Genomic DNA, 12,706 nt, shown 5'->3' with positions numbered 1-12,706 from the left:
TCTAAAACCTAAGTACTGAGAGGTGCAGGCTCTGGGGCCACAGTCCCTGGAGTTCAAGTACAGCCGTGCTGCTGTCTCCGTGCCCGGTGAGCTCACCACCTGCGGGTCTGTCTTCACTATCAAATTGCCGAGGTGCCTGCGGAGGACGCGTTCCAAGGACAGAAGAAGTAATGGAGTCCTCAGTACATTGTGTGAAGAAATAATAGCTTTTATGAATCTCAGAAAACACCGACAATTACCATGGAAAACTTGTGAAGAGATGTATATCTGCACGTAACATATAAAATTTCTGAGGTGTAAGACTCACCGTAAAGCTACCGTAAATCTTCTAACCAGATACACAGTTTGACTAGAAAGGGCTAAGAGTGGGGTGGCTTCAGACTTCCCTCTTTTTTCGTGGGGGCAGTATGTCTCTTCTCTCTTCTCCTGCCCTCGCTTACTCAAGCCACGTGGTTCCCCCTACACCACCTGCTGTGATGGCCACCTTCTAGGGGCATGTCCTTGCTGCCTGTCCTCAGCCACATGCTTCCTCGTTGATGGAAGAATATGGAGAAAGCCCACCATGGTTTCCACAAATTCTTGGACTGTCATGAGTATAACAGAGAGCAGGCGAGCGTGTGCCCCACTGGAAAGTGTGTATGTATTTGCCATTGACCATCAAAAACAAACATGGTCAATGCCAAGCCTTCTTCGCAGGAGCATACAAAGCCTGAAACACTTTTGTTTTTAAACAACAAAGAAACAGTAAATAAACCAAGCATCTAATCTGAAAATTTAGAGGGGAAAAAACAGTAAAATTCAAAAGAAAAGAAAAATCAATACAGTTAAAAATACAAATGAAGAGGTGCACCTGAGTGGCTTAGTGGGTTAGGCATCTGACTTCGGCTCAGGTCAAGAACTCATGATTTGTGGGTTCGAGCCCTGCATCGGGCTCCATGCTGACAGCTCTGAGCCTGGAGCCTGCTTCAGATTCTGTGTCCCCCTCTCTCTCTGCCCCATCCCTGCTTGTGCTCTGTCTCTCTCTCTCAAAAATAAAGATTAAGGGGCGCCTGGGTGGCGCAGTCGGTTAAGCGTCCGACTTTAGCCAGGTCACGATCTCGCAGTCCGTGAGTTCGAGCCCCGCGTCAGGCTCTGGGCTGATGGCTCAGAGTCTGGAGCCTGTTTCCGATTCTGTGTCTCCCTCCCTCTCTGCCCCTCCCCCGTTCATGCTCTGTCTCTCTCTGTCCCAAAAATAAATAAACGTTGAAAAAAATAAATAAATAAAGATTAAAAAAAATAAAAAAAATAAATAAAATAAAATTGAAAAACTACAGATGAAGAAAGAAATGCCTTTAAAGTAGTGAAACTCATAAATTTTGTCTGTGGGCTTCTCATCATCATGACAAAAACTGATAATAAAGAAAGTTAAACGAATTTAAAAAACATACATGTTCTAATCAAACAGGGAAAAAGGGAATGAAAACAGAGATAATCCCAAACAGGAAGTAAATTTCACAAAGGTGGCTAATACCTACAAAATACCCTATAAAATTTGGAATTAATATTTTGATGCTCATAATGCTAGTACGTTTGAACCTGTATCTTTAAAATCTGCATCATCAGTAGCAGCATGAGGTCAGGAGTCTTGGTCTGTCCCATCCAGAAATTACACGCTGAGCCTCTGGAAAAGTGCCTTGGCACACAGCCAGGGTTCAATCAGTGTCTGTTGAATGAATGAATGCGCGATTTACTAAGTGTCGGGAGAGACAAAAGGAAATCTTGGTGATATTAAACATATCTTAAAAAGCAAATGCTTCCAAACTCGTTTAAGGAAATACTGGAAAATATAAACACACAATAACTGTAAAAGAAACAGCACTAAAGGCAGCTAGACTAAGGTGATTTCCATCATATGGTATCTAATAGTAAAATACAGATTTAAATGGACCTGCTGCATATATCCACACGAAAAGATTTCTATAGGATTTATCATGAAAAGAAACAGCCAAGTTACACATTCGGAATTATTGAATTTCCCTGAAAATAAAGCAGAGAGGAAGATGACGTATTTTCACAAGGGCTTACATACGCTTTGAAACACACAGGAGAAAATACAGAGGAATCCACACCCAGGTGACAGGAGCAGGAAAAGCACTGCAGGAATTATTACCAGAGGCTTCTGCTTTACCTGTGTTTGTAAAAATTCATATAACAAAAGTATATCCGTATATGGCTTTCAGTTAGAAATTAATTTAAAAGATGAAATATTTAAAGCTGCCCAAGAACTAACTTCATAAAATACACCGGGTCCAGGCATTCGTATGAGTAGGTTATTTCAGAAGAGATCATTCTTATGCTATTGAAATTATTTCAGTGCACAGAAACTTGGAACAACCAAAAACAACATTTCTAGAATGTTGAATTCTAGAAAAAGTGCATTTATTAATTTGCCAGAGTAGGTCCAAGAAAAATAAACTACATAATTATTGTAATAAATGTTCCAAAGGCCATTTGGCCAAATTCCGCATTAATTCCTGACTTTTATGAATTACTTATAAAATAAGGACAGAAGAATATTTCTAAAAATATTTTAAAATAAGATGAAGGGGCATCTGGGTGACTCAGTCAGTTGACCACCCACCCCAACTCTTAGTTTCAGCTCTTGGTTTCGGCTCTTGGTTTTGGCCCAGGTAATGACATCATGGTTCATGAGATCGAGCCCCATGCTGGGCTCTGGGCTGAGCATGGAGCCCACCCGGGATTCTCTTTGTCTCTCTTCCTGCCCTCCCCCCATCCCTCTCTCTCTGTCTCTCTCTCTCAACATAATAAACTTTAGAAAATAAAATAATAAAAAATAAATAAGGTAAAAAAGATTTATCTCGAATTATTAGCCCTTCCTATTAAAGCAAAAATTCTCATAACTATTACTTTTGAAGTCAATGCAAATTTTTAAAATATGGGGCACCTGGATGGCTCAGTCAGTTAAGCATCTGACACTTGATTTCAGCTCAGGTCGTGATCTCACAGTTGATGAGTTTGAGCCCTGTGTCAGGCTCTGCACTGACAGCACACAGCCTTGTTGGGATTCTCTCTCTCCCTCTCTGTGCCCCTCCCCTGCTCATGCTCTCTCTCTCTCTCTCTCCTCTCAAAATAAATAAATAAAATTAAACATTTTAATAAAAAATAAAATATGATACAGCAAAAATATAAAGAATTTTTATTATAATTTTTTATACCTGATCTGACTTAGAGAATCAAATCACAACGTATTAGGACAAAGTGTTTTAATGTTTGTTCATGTTAGTAGACCCAAAACTGATCACTTTATCAGAGCCAGTAACCATCAAGTACAATGTAAAAATGCAAAAGATCCATTTATGATAGCAACAAAACTATAATATTTCTAGGAAAAAAAATAGCCTAAAACGTGCGAGACCTGCACAAAGAAAATGTACAGAGTGTGGACGTCACAAAACTTGCACAAACGAAGTTGTATCATGTTTCCAGATGAGACCTTCCAGTATTTATGAGGATGTCATATTTCCCTCAGTTTACTCGACAGGTGTAATGTAATTCTAATAGAAATCACAAGTAGATGGTTGTTTCTATTTTGTCAAAGAACATGTATAAAAATATTAGAGAAAAAAATTAAAAATAAAATTAAGATAGCAGAGTAATACGGATGCTTGCCCTATAAAATATAAAACACACATTTTAGCAACATTCATTAGAATAACATAAATGTCACGCACACACCCACGAAGGCAGAGCACCAGAATAAAAACAAAGTTAAGAAACAAGTCCGAGTACATAGAGCTACTTAAAATTGAACAGTGGGATTTCAAAGAAATTAGAAAAAGATGACATTTAATAAATGATGTGAAGAAAATAGGAAACCGTATGGGAATAATATTTAGGTCTCTGTTTTCCAACCTACATCAAAATACATCTTTGGTGAACTGAAATTTAAATGTAAAGTAAGCCAGAACTGCATTGAAAGAAAATGCAGATGACTTTAGTATGTAGAAGAAAGATCACTTTAAATGTAATACCAGATGAAAGAAAGAAAGAATATATTTCACTATATAAAAATATAGAACTCTGGGGCTCCTGGTAACTCAGTCGCTTAAGAGTCCAACACTTGATTTCAGCTCAGGTCAACTCAGTTCATGAACTCATTGTTTGTGCGTTCAAGCCCGTCATCAGGCTCTGCATTGATGGTGTGGAGCCTGCTTGGGATTCTCTCTCTCTCTCTCTCTCTCTCTCTCTCTCTCTCTCTTTCTGTCCCTCCTCTGCTTCTCTCTCTCTCTCTCTCTCTCTCTCTGTCAAAATAAACAAATAAACATTTAAAAAAAATGAAAAAAATAATAGAATTCTAGATCAGCAAGCACCATAAACAAAATTAGAAATAAACAAGGCCTGGGGAAGCTATTGATGGCACCTACAGCAAAGGTTTATAACCCTAATGCATAAAAGTTATAGCAAATCTACAGAAAAAGGTTATTGTGCAAAATCAACTCACAAAAGGGAAATTCTGTATAGCCCATAAACACATGGAAAATATTCAATCTCAAGAGCAATCAAAGAAATGTGAACTATTAACAACAATACAAAAACCAAGTTAACAAAGTAGATTCGTTTTCAAGTGTTTTTAATCTATTAACAAAAACAGTAAGTCACACAATGTCCATATAAAAATAAAAACCAAAGCTCACAATGCATTGGATATAAGATGCCCATTTCTGATTTACTAAAAGAAAAAAAATTGAAAACCAGCCATATTCAGATACTTCTACTACCTATAGAATTCTAATTAACAATGAAAGATTAAAAGTGTTCTAGTAAAAATAAGGAAAAGCCAATACACTCACTCTTCCCACAATTGCTTAACTTCTTCCAGAAGGGTAGCCAATGTACTAACACAGAAAAAGAAAAACAAAAAAGTATTTAAAGGGAACTATTCTCCTAAACACAGGGGGAGGCAAGAACTGAAGCATAGTGAGTGTTCTTGCAAACTCTCCGCCGCATAAAATGATAATCTAGATGAAATGCTAAAAACAGCTACTTAAAGACACTTAGAAAGCAGAAAGGAATGGACAAAGGCCAGGGAAGGGTTCATGTTATTTAAAAAAAAAAAAAAAAAGGCAACTAAAAAAATGTGAGAATATGAATTTGTGGCATTTGGAGCCCAACGGGCTTTCCAAGAACACTGCTGTGGTCACAGCAGCAGCAGCAGCCCAGCCACCCCGAGGTGCAGGCCAACTCTGCACAGCCAGGGACACCACAAAGGACTCAATGGAAAAGCCGCAGAGATGGGGAGGGATTATTCCTGAAATTCAGCTGCAAGGTGAGCTTATGTGTTTGCTGCTTTGCTAACTGAGTGCGTTCCCCAAACGCACGGTTCAAAGGGCAAAAAGCTAACGTCTACCGGGCTTGACATTTCAGAAGACAGAGCCTCAAGTGGTAGAGCTGCTGGAAACTAGCAGGACCCCTGGGAGCAAGGAAACCTTGGAAAAGCTGAGCCCCCAAGCCTGAAGTAAATCTCAGGCTAAGTCTTCGGTGGACTGCTAAATTATCTGGGCACAGGTTAATTGTCCAAATGCATTAAGAGCTGGGAAAAATCAGTTTTAAAAATGACAATGAAATATAAATGCAAGCAAGTTTGATGTACAAAGGTAGGCTGTATATCCACACTGGGAATTCATAAAAACAGACTAGAGATTTCAGTAGCTGTATAAAACACAAAAAGCAAACTTTGTCATCAGAGGCCCAGCAACTGAACATGTGAGAACAAGAAAAATAAACACTCAGAATGCAGCAGACTCCGGAATCACTATACCGTACTCTCCACAATGTCTAGTCTTAAAACCCAAATCAGTAGACATATGCAAATAAACAGAAAAGTGGAATCTCTCCACAGGAAGAAAGGCAGCCACTGGAAAGTGACCACGGACGGCCTTGATGTTGGCTTTAGCAAGCAAGAGCTTCAGAGCAGCTCTTACAAAGAGAATTAAAGGATGAAAGAAAAGTGGTCTTGCTAACAGGAGACAGGAAATCTCAACTGAGAAACAGAGCTGTAGAAAGGGAAATTCATCACTAAAGAGTAGAGCAATGGATTTTAAAATCCATTCTAAGGACTCAATAGCAGATTGGAGATGATAGAGAAGAAAAACCGGTTACCTTGTCTACAGTTAAATAGACATTAACGAGTCTGAAGAATAGGTAGAAAAAAAAATAGTAATGAAGAGTGAAAATCATAGGATCAAAAACAAAAACAAAAACAGAGGAAAGCTTCTTTCAAAAGATCTATAAAATTGAAAAATCTGCACAAATAAAACAGAGAACGCAAGTTACAGAAATCAGGAATAACAGAGGGGACCATTACGGGCTCTACAGATACTAAAATGATAAGGGAATCATAAAAATAATGTTATTTCAATAAACTGGACACCTTAGATTGAAAGATATCCATGACCTCTGACCAAAACCCTCACCAGAGCAGACAAAAATGACCAACAGTGATAGAAAAAGACACAGAACATCAGAATTTCTACCTGCATCTACCAAGAAAATTCAAAACCTTCCCTCAAAGAAAACGCCACACCAAGAATGCATCAATGTCAACTTCTATGAAACATTACAGAAGAAATAACTCCAATTCTTCAGAAATTCTTTCAGAAAACAGGAGGAAGTGGAGACACTAGCCAGCTGGTTTGATGAGATCCATTTTCACTTGGACAACAGAGCCAGAGACGCTGTGAGGGGTGCCACGAAACAGAAGCCCACGTAACCACACACACAAAAAACCCTTCATAAAACATTAGCAAATTGAATCCAACAATATATAACAAGGGTAACACATGACCAATTAGTGTTTGTCCCAGGAATGCTAGGTTACTTTTCAAAAATTATAAAATCCACCATATTAAAAAATAAAAAGGAAAACCAGGCACTCTGATCTCCACAGATGCAGAAAAACTACTGGGCGAAACCAAGCTACTCGTGATAAAAAAAAAAATCTCAGCAAAGATTTTTTAGGGAAAGAAAGAGACTTCATTTGGTTAAGGACATCTATGTAAAAGTCACAGCGAATGTCATTCTGAAAAGACTGATGGCAGGGTTATTGGGTTAGGGTTATAGGGCTTTAGGGTTAGGGTTATGTCTAGGGTTAGGGTTAATGTAACTGATGTCACAAGTCAAGAAAACAAAATAAAAGGTGTGCAGATTAGAAAGAAGAATTGAAACTGTCGTTTTTCACAGTTGAATTGGTTGTATAAATGAAAAACACTAAGGAATGTACCTAAAAGCTACTGGAACTAAGTGAATTTAGCACTGTTCTTGAAAGCAAGGTCAGTATGCATTTCTGTATACTGGTAACAAATGATTGGACGTTAAGTAAAAATTTAATTTACAATTGCATGCACAAATGTGAAATAATTAAGGGTGAATCAAATGGAGTATGTGTAAGATTCATCTATTGAAAACTACAAAACTTTCCCTAAAGACATTAAGTCCTAAAGAAATGGGGGCGCCTGGGTGGCTCAGTTGGTGAAGCATCCGACTTTGGCTCAGGTCATGATCTCACGGTCCGTGAGTGCGAGTCCCACGTCGGGCTCTGTGCTGACAGCTCAGAGCCTGGAGCCTGCTTCAGATTCTGTGTCCCCCTCTCTCTCTCCGCCCCACCCCTGCTTATGCTCTGTCTCTGTCTCACAAATAAATAAACGTTAAAAAAGAATTTTTAAAAATAAAAGAAATGGAGAGACATAGGGTATTGATCGATTGGAAGACTCAACACAGGAAAGATACAGATCCTCTTTGATTGGTTTTTCTGTTCAACACAATCCCAGTCCAAATGTCGGCACGTTTTTAGGGTAGACATTTACAAGAGGACTCAGGAATGTCTATGGGGATGCAAACGATGAAAATAACTTTTATAAGAAGGAAAAATAGTTGGACAGTCGGCTGTGCTTGTGCAAGTCCTCTGAGAAGCCAGGGGGAGGGTGTTACTGGAGGAATCGTCTGTGTGAGAGAGAACAGGGGGGGCAGAGGTCGGGAGCTCTGGAAGCCGAGGTCAGGACAAGCGGATGTGAAGCAGGAAGAACCCAGAGGAAGCAGAAGGAAGGCAAGCTGATGGAACCACCAGCGGCTGCCGTGAGGTCTAACAGGTTGTGCCCCGCCTGGGGACGTCCTTGAGACAAGCCCCCAGGACTTCCATGAAAGAGCCTGCCTCCGTTTCTGAGTCACCTGGCACCACCTGGGAGCGTGTGGTTGGAGCAGCCTCCCAGCAACGCAGGATGGATTTAGGAGCGCGGCTGGGCCCGCGGTCGATCACACTCCCTAAGCAGGAGGTCCACGAGGCGCCTCCCGATGGCCGCCACACGTACACTAACCAATTTCAAGACTTACCATGAAGCTACAGTAACTGGAACAGTGTAGTGTTGGCAGGACAGGGATACAGATCAATGGAACGGAGTAGAGGGTCCAGAGATGGACCCGCACATAGATCTTCAACTGATGTTTGACAAAGGCACCACTGCTGTTCAATGGACAGAGGAATAGACATCGAACAGATGGCGCTAGGACACCTGCATGTCGACGTGGGGTAACAAGTGATATCACAAGCCAAAAGCAGCTTGAAAGTGCTCCCAGACCTAAAAACGTAAAAGCTAATATTATGAAACGTCTAGGAAAAAGCATAAGAGAACACGTTTGCCATCCTGTGGCGGCCAAGGATTTCCTAGAAAAGACACAAATAGATCATGCTTCTAACAAAACCTATGAAGTAGGTACCTTTACAACCACGTTTACGTGTGAAGAGTCAGCTGGTCACCTGCCCAGGCGCATGTCCCGGAAGCGGCAAACGTGGGGCTCAAACCCAGGTGGCGAGGCTCAAGGACCACGGCGACCTGACTCAGGCCAACTGATGCCAATTTCAGGAAAAATCTCAACGTGGGTTTTATTTTGGGGGGTAGGGGGCGGTTCATTGCTCCAAAATTATTCTAAGGAGTGGAGGAAAAAGACACAATAACAACAAAGAAAATTTAGAGGAGGAACACTGCCCTGTGTAATTCTAAAATACATTGTAAAAATACCAAAATTCGAAGTATCAGATGGGCACCCAACCAAGCATAATCCAATGAAAATATCCTCAAATGAGCCTTCGTATCAGTCAAGGTGGTGTGACAGAACACAGCACGTCTCTGGGCCGGAGAATCGCTTAATCCAATATGTAGGCAGAAGTAACTGGGTAGCTACTGAAAAACAAGTTCACTTGGAATATGATCTCAAGCCATACCTAAAACATTATAAATGGGTTAGGAATCTGGGAGAGGAAGGAAAGAATCAGCCTTATGTCCTGCTTTACTTACTAGTCCTGGAGCCCGGGGTCTCTCCACGCTGAGTGACGAGGGAGGAAAAGAGAGAGAAAACCCACTTGCCCTGAAGATCCAAGTCTGGACTCCACCTGTCTCCAAGCACCTGTCGGACACACCTCCCAAGCCAGTGGGTGAGAGATGGGAAATGGCCATGTGGGTTTGCTCCCGGAGGACACAGAGCCTGCGGGCCACACGGCACCAGACCCAGCAAACTGCACACACACCAGGACCCCAACTGGGGTCTTCTAAGTGTGACCTTACATCAGAGAAGTGACCCCGTGCTGGGGTGGCAGGTTTTGTCCTTGATTCCCATTTGCATGGGGTGAGGCTGGGGGACACACGAGCAAAAAGGTGGAAAGACTTTCACACTCCGTTAGCAAAGCCAACTCCAGAGAAGCCGGGTGAACATAAGCGTGCAACCGTTGGAGAGGGGTTATCAAATGCAATGTGCCCTGTGCTACAGTCTGGTTCAGCAGGGTTTTTTTTTTTTTTAATGTTTATTTATTTATTTATTTTGAGAGAGAGAGAGAGAGAGAGAGAGTGAGCAAGTGACCATGAAGGGGGAAGGGCAGAGAGAGGGAGAGGGAGAATCTCAAGCAGGTTGCACACTGTCAGAGCAGAGCCAGAAGTGGGCTTGAACTCACAAACCGTGAGATCGTGACCTGAGCCGAAATCAAGAGCTGGACGCTTAGCTGACTGAACCACCCAGGCTCCCCTAAGTCTGGCTCGGTTTAACATGATAGGGACATGTGACAACGCTTCTGATATGTTGCAAAACATCAGAATAAAATTATCCAACAATGTACACAGAGAAGGAAGGGAAAACACAGAAATACTGACAATTTTCATCTCTGAAAGGTGCCAATGTTCATTTTTACGATAGTCCTTCTATTTTCTGTACTTTTTGAGACTTTTCAACAAGCACGCATTACTCGTTACAGAAACCCCCACATTCCCACCGTAACTACGGGCGTCCTAGTGGGCGGTGTCCGTCTTTGCTTGGCTGTGCACGGGCTGAGCAGCAGGACTGTGCGTGCCGCACAGACAGCCCCGGCACCTGGGGGTCGGCCATTTGATGACTTCACGGGGAGGATGGGGACCGGTCGCTGGGCTGGGCGAGCTCGGGCAGTTCTCCAGGGGCAGGAAGCGCCCTTGTCCACGTCATCCGGGAGCAGCACCGTCTGGAATGCCAGCCTCCGCGGGAAGGACGTCTTTGGAGGAGACTGGAGTCTGTTAGCACGAAACACGGCCGGCGGCCGTGGAGGCAGGGCCAGCATACCGTGTCGCCTCCATGTCCTCGCGCGGGCCGGCTCGGCGGAAGGGGACCCCGACCTCCCTCCCGGTGACGGGGGCAGGAGACTGCCTATGAGCGTCTGCGTGGGCTTCCCCGTCTCAAGCCTGCAGGTGCCCGAACACAGGATGCCTGGCCTCGTGCAGGGGCCGCAGGGGACAGAGGCTGACAGGTGGCTGGTACCTCCAGGGGACGAAAGGCCACGGGCCCGCAGGTGTGTATGCTCTGGCTAGTGCCGCAGAGCGCCATCCACATGGCACCAAGGACACGGAGCCTGAGGGAAGCAGACGGGCCTGGTACAGCCTCCTGGCTCCCCCTTCCCGCCTCGGCTCCCGGGGAGAGGCAGTGTCCGTCGAGCAAACCTTTCCCAACTGGTTTTGTGTTGTTTCTTCGCACGGCCATCGGCAGCAGTGGTGTGCTGGCAGACGTGTGACAACCAGTTCCGTCTGCGGGCGAGGAGGGTGGGGGACGTCCTGGTGTCTGTGACGACTTCCATGGTGTGGATACCCCCACCACGACCGCGCTGAAGCTTTCAGGGTAACTCAGGGCAAACGGGGCTGGGGAGACACTGGCCCTGGGAGCCCGTGAGAGCAGGTTCCAGCTCAGGCTGACACCAGGTGCACAAAACCAGGGCTCCCGTCCACGGATGGCACAAATAGAAACTCCTGCAACCCCTTTGGAAGAGAACGTGGAGATAGTCATCAAACGCCTTCAAAGTGACCAGGACTGTTAACCTAATAGCATAATTCCATTTCTGAACATCTAAAGATGCAACGGGCCGAATAGAGGGATGCGTGGGTCTGGAGCCACTGGTGGGTCCCCCCCCCAAATCTATGTCCCCTCGGCTACCAGTCATGTTTCCCCATCGTGAACAACTGGAACGTCGAAACCAAAAAGCGATATCCCTTTATTTAGGTGTCCTGAATTTCCTCACCGACTTTAGACCAAAGCACACACGCACACGCACGAGTTACAAATGAGGGCCCTGAACCCACGGAGGTGACAGCAATCACAGCCAACACGCGGGTTCGAGGGGCTCCCTGACGCCAGCAGCCCGCACTCAGCTGACAGGCAGGTGATGGGCGGAAACTGGTCCCGGTGCCCGCGACCTGCACTGAGCGTCGAGATGGAAGGGGCTCAGGCAGAGGGAGGACAAGGCACTGCCTGGAGCTCGGCTCAGATCTCTGACAGCTGCCCGAGACACAGCCTGATGAGCAGGAGCAAAAGGGAAAAGGAGACAGCCTTCTGAGGAGCTCGTGACCTGTAGATGGGGCAGCTCGGCGTGGCACGTGCTTGTGGGGGTGGCGGAGACCAGGGGGGACTTGTGGGAGAACCACGCAGGCCCCCGGGAGCGGGCTGGACCCCCCCGGGCCGGTGCCAGGCCAGCGCTGAGCGGGCGGACAGATGGACGGACGACTGAGCGGACGACCCCACAAGGCACGAGTGGCGTGAGAGCCGGCTCTCTGCTCCCAGAGCTAGGCAAGCAGCCAGAGGCAGGGGGAGCTTCCTAGAACGCGCCGGCTCCCTCCAAGGGCACTCCCCACCCCACACATCCTGCCCCCCCCGCGCCCCCCACGTCAGAGCGTGGCAGTCACCGCTTCATGCCGGTTCCCCTACCCTTGCTGGGCTCTCCAGACACCACACAGTCTCATCCTGGCCCCGAGGCAAGAGCCACACAGCTCGTGATTCACCGCAGAGTGGATGTGGTCGGGGGGGTGGGGGGGGTTGTCCCTCATCTACGCCACAGTGTGGCCCCTAGCGCTAAGGCCCTGGCAAGGCTGTGCCCCCCAAACCGGCTGCTTCTCTGTTGAGCGTGGAGACACTTGGGCACAGACAGCTGGCAAATACGTCCACAGGCATACTGACATGTGACCAAGGTCCGTCTATGGGGCAAACGCCGGGGAAGCAGCCATTTATCCTCAAGTCCCCCCTGAACACAGCCTGGCACAGTCCCCCCTGCAATCTCCCCAAATTCTTCCCGGCGCGGCCCAGAACATGTACGAAACATGGAAGGTTCGTAGAACTCGGTTTCATTTCGGGAGGATGCCGGCCTCTTCTGCCC

This window comes from Puma concolor, chromosome D2 (genome assembly GCF_028749965.1).
Source record: "Puma concolor isolate L17-30 chromosome D2, mPumCon1.1.hap2, whole genome shotgun sequence".
NCBI lineage: Eukaryota > Metazoa > Chordata > Mammalia > Carnivora > Felidae > Puma > Puma concolor.
Note: the sequence above shows the minus strand (reverse complement) of the source record.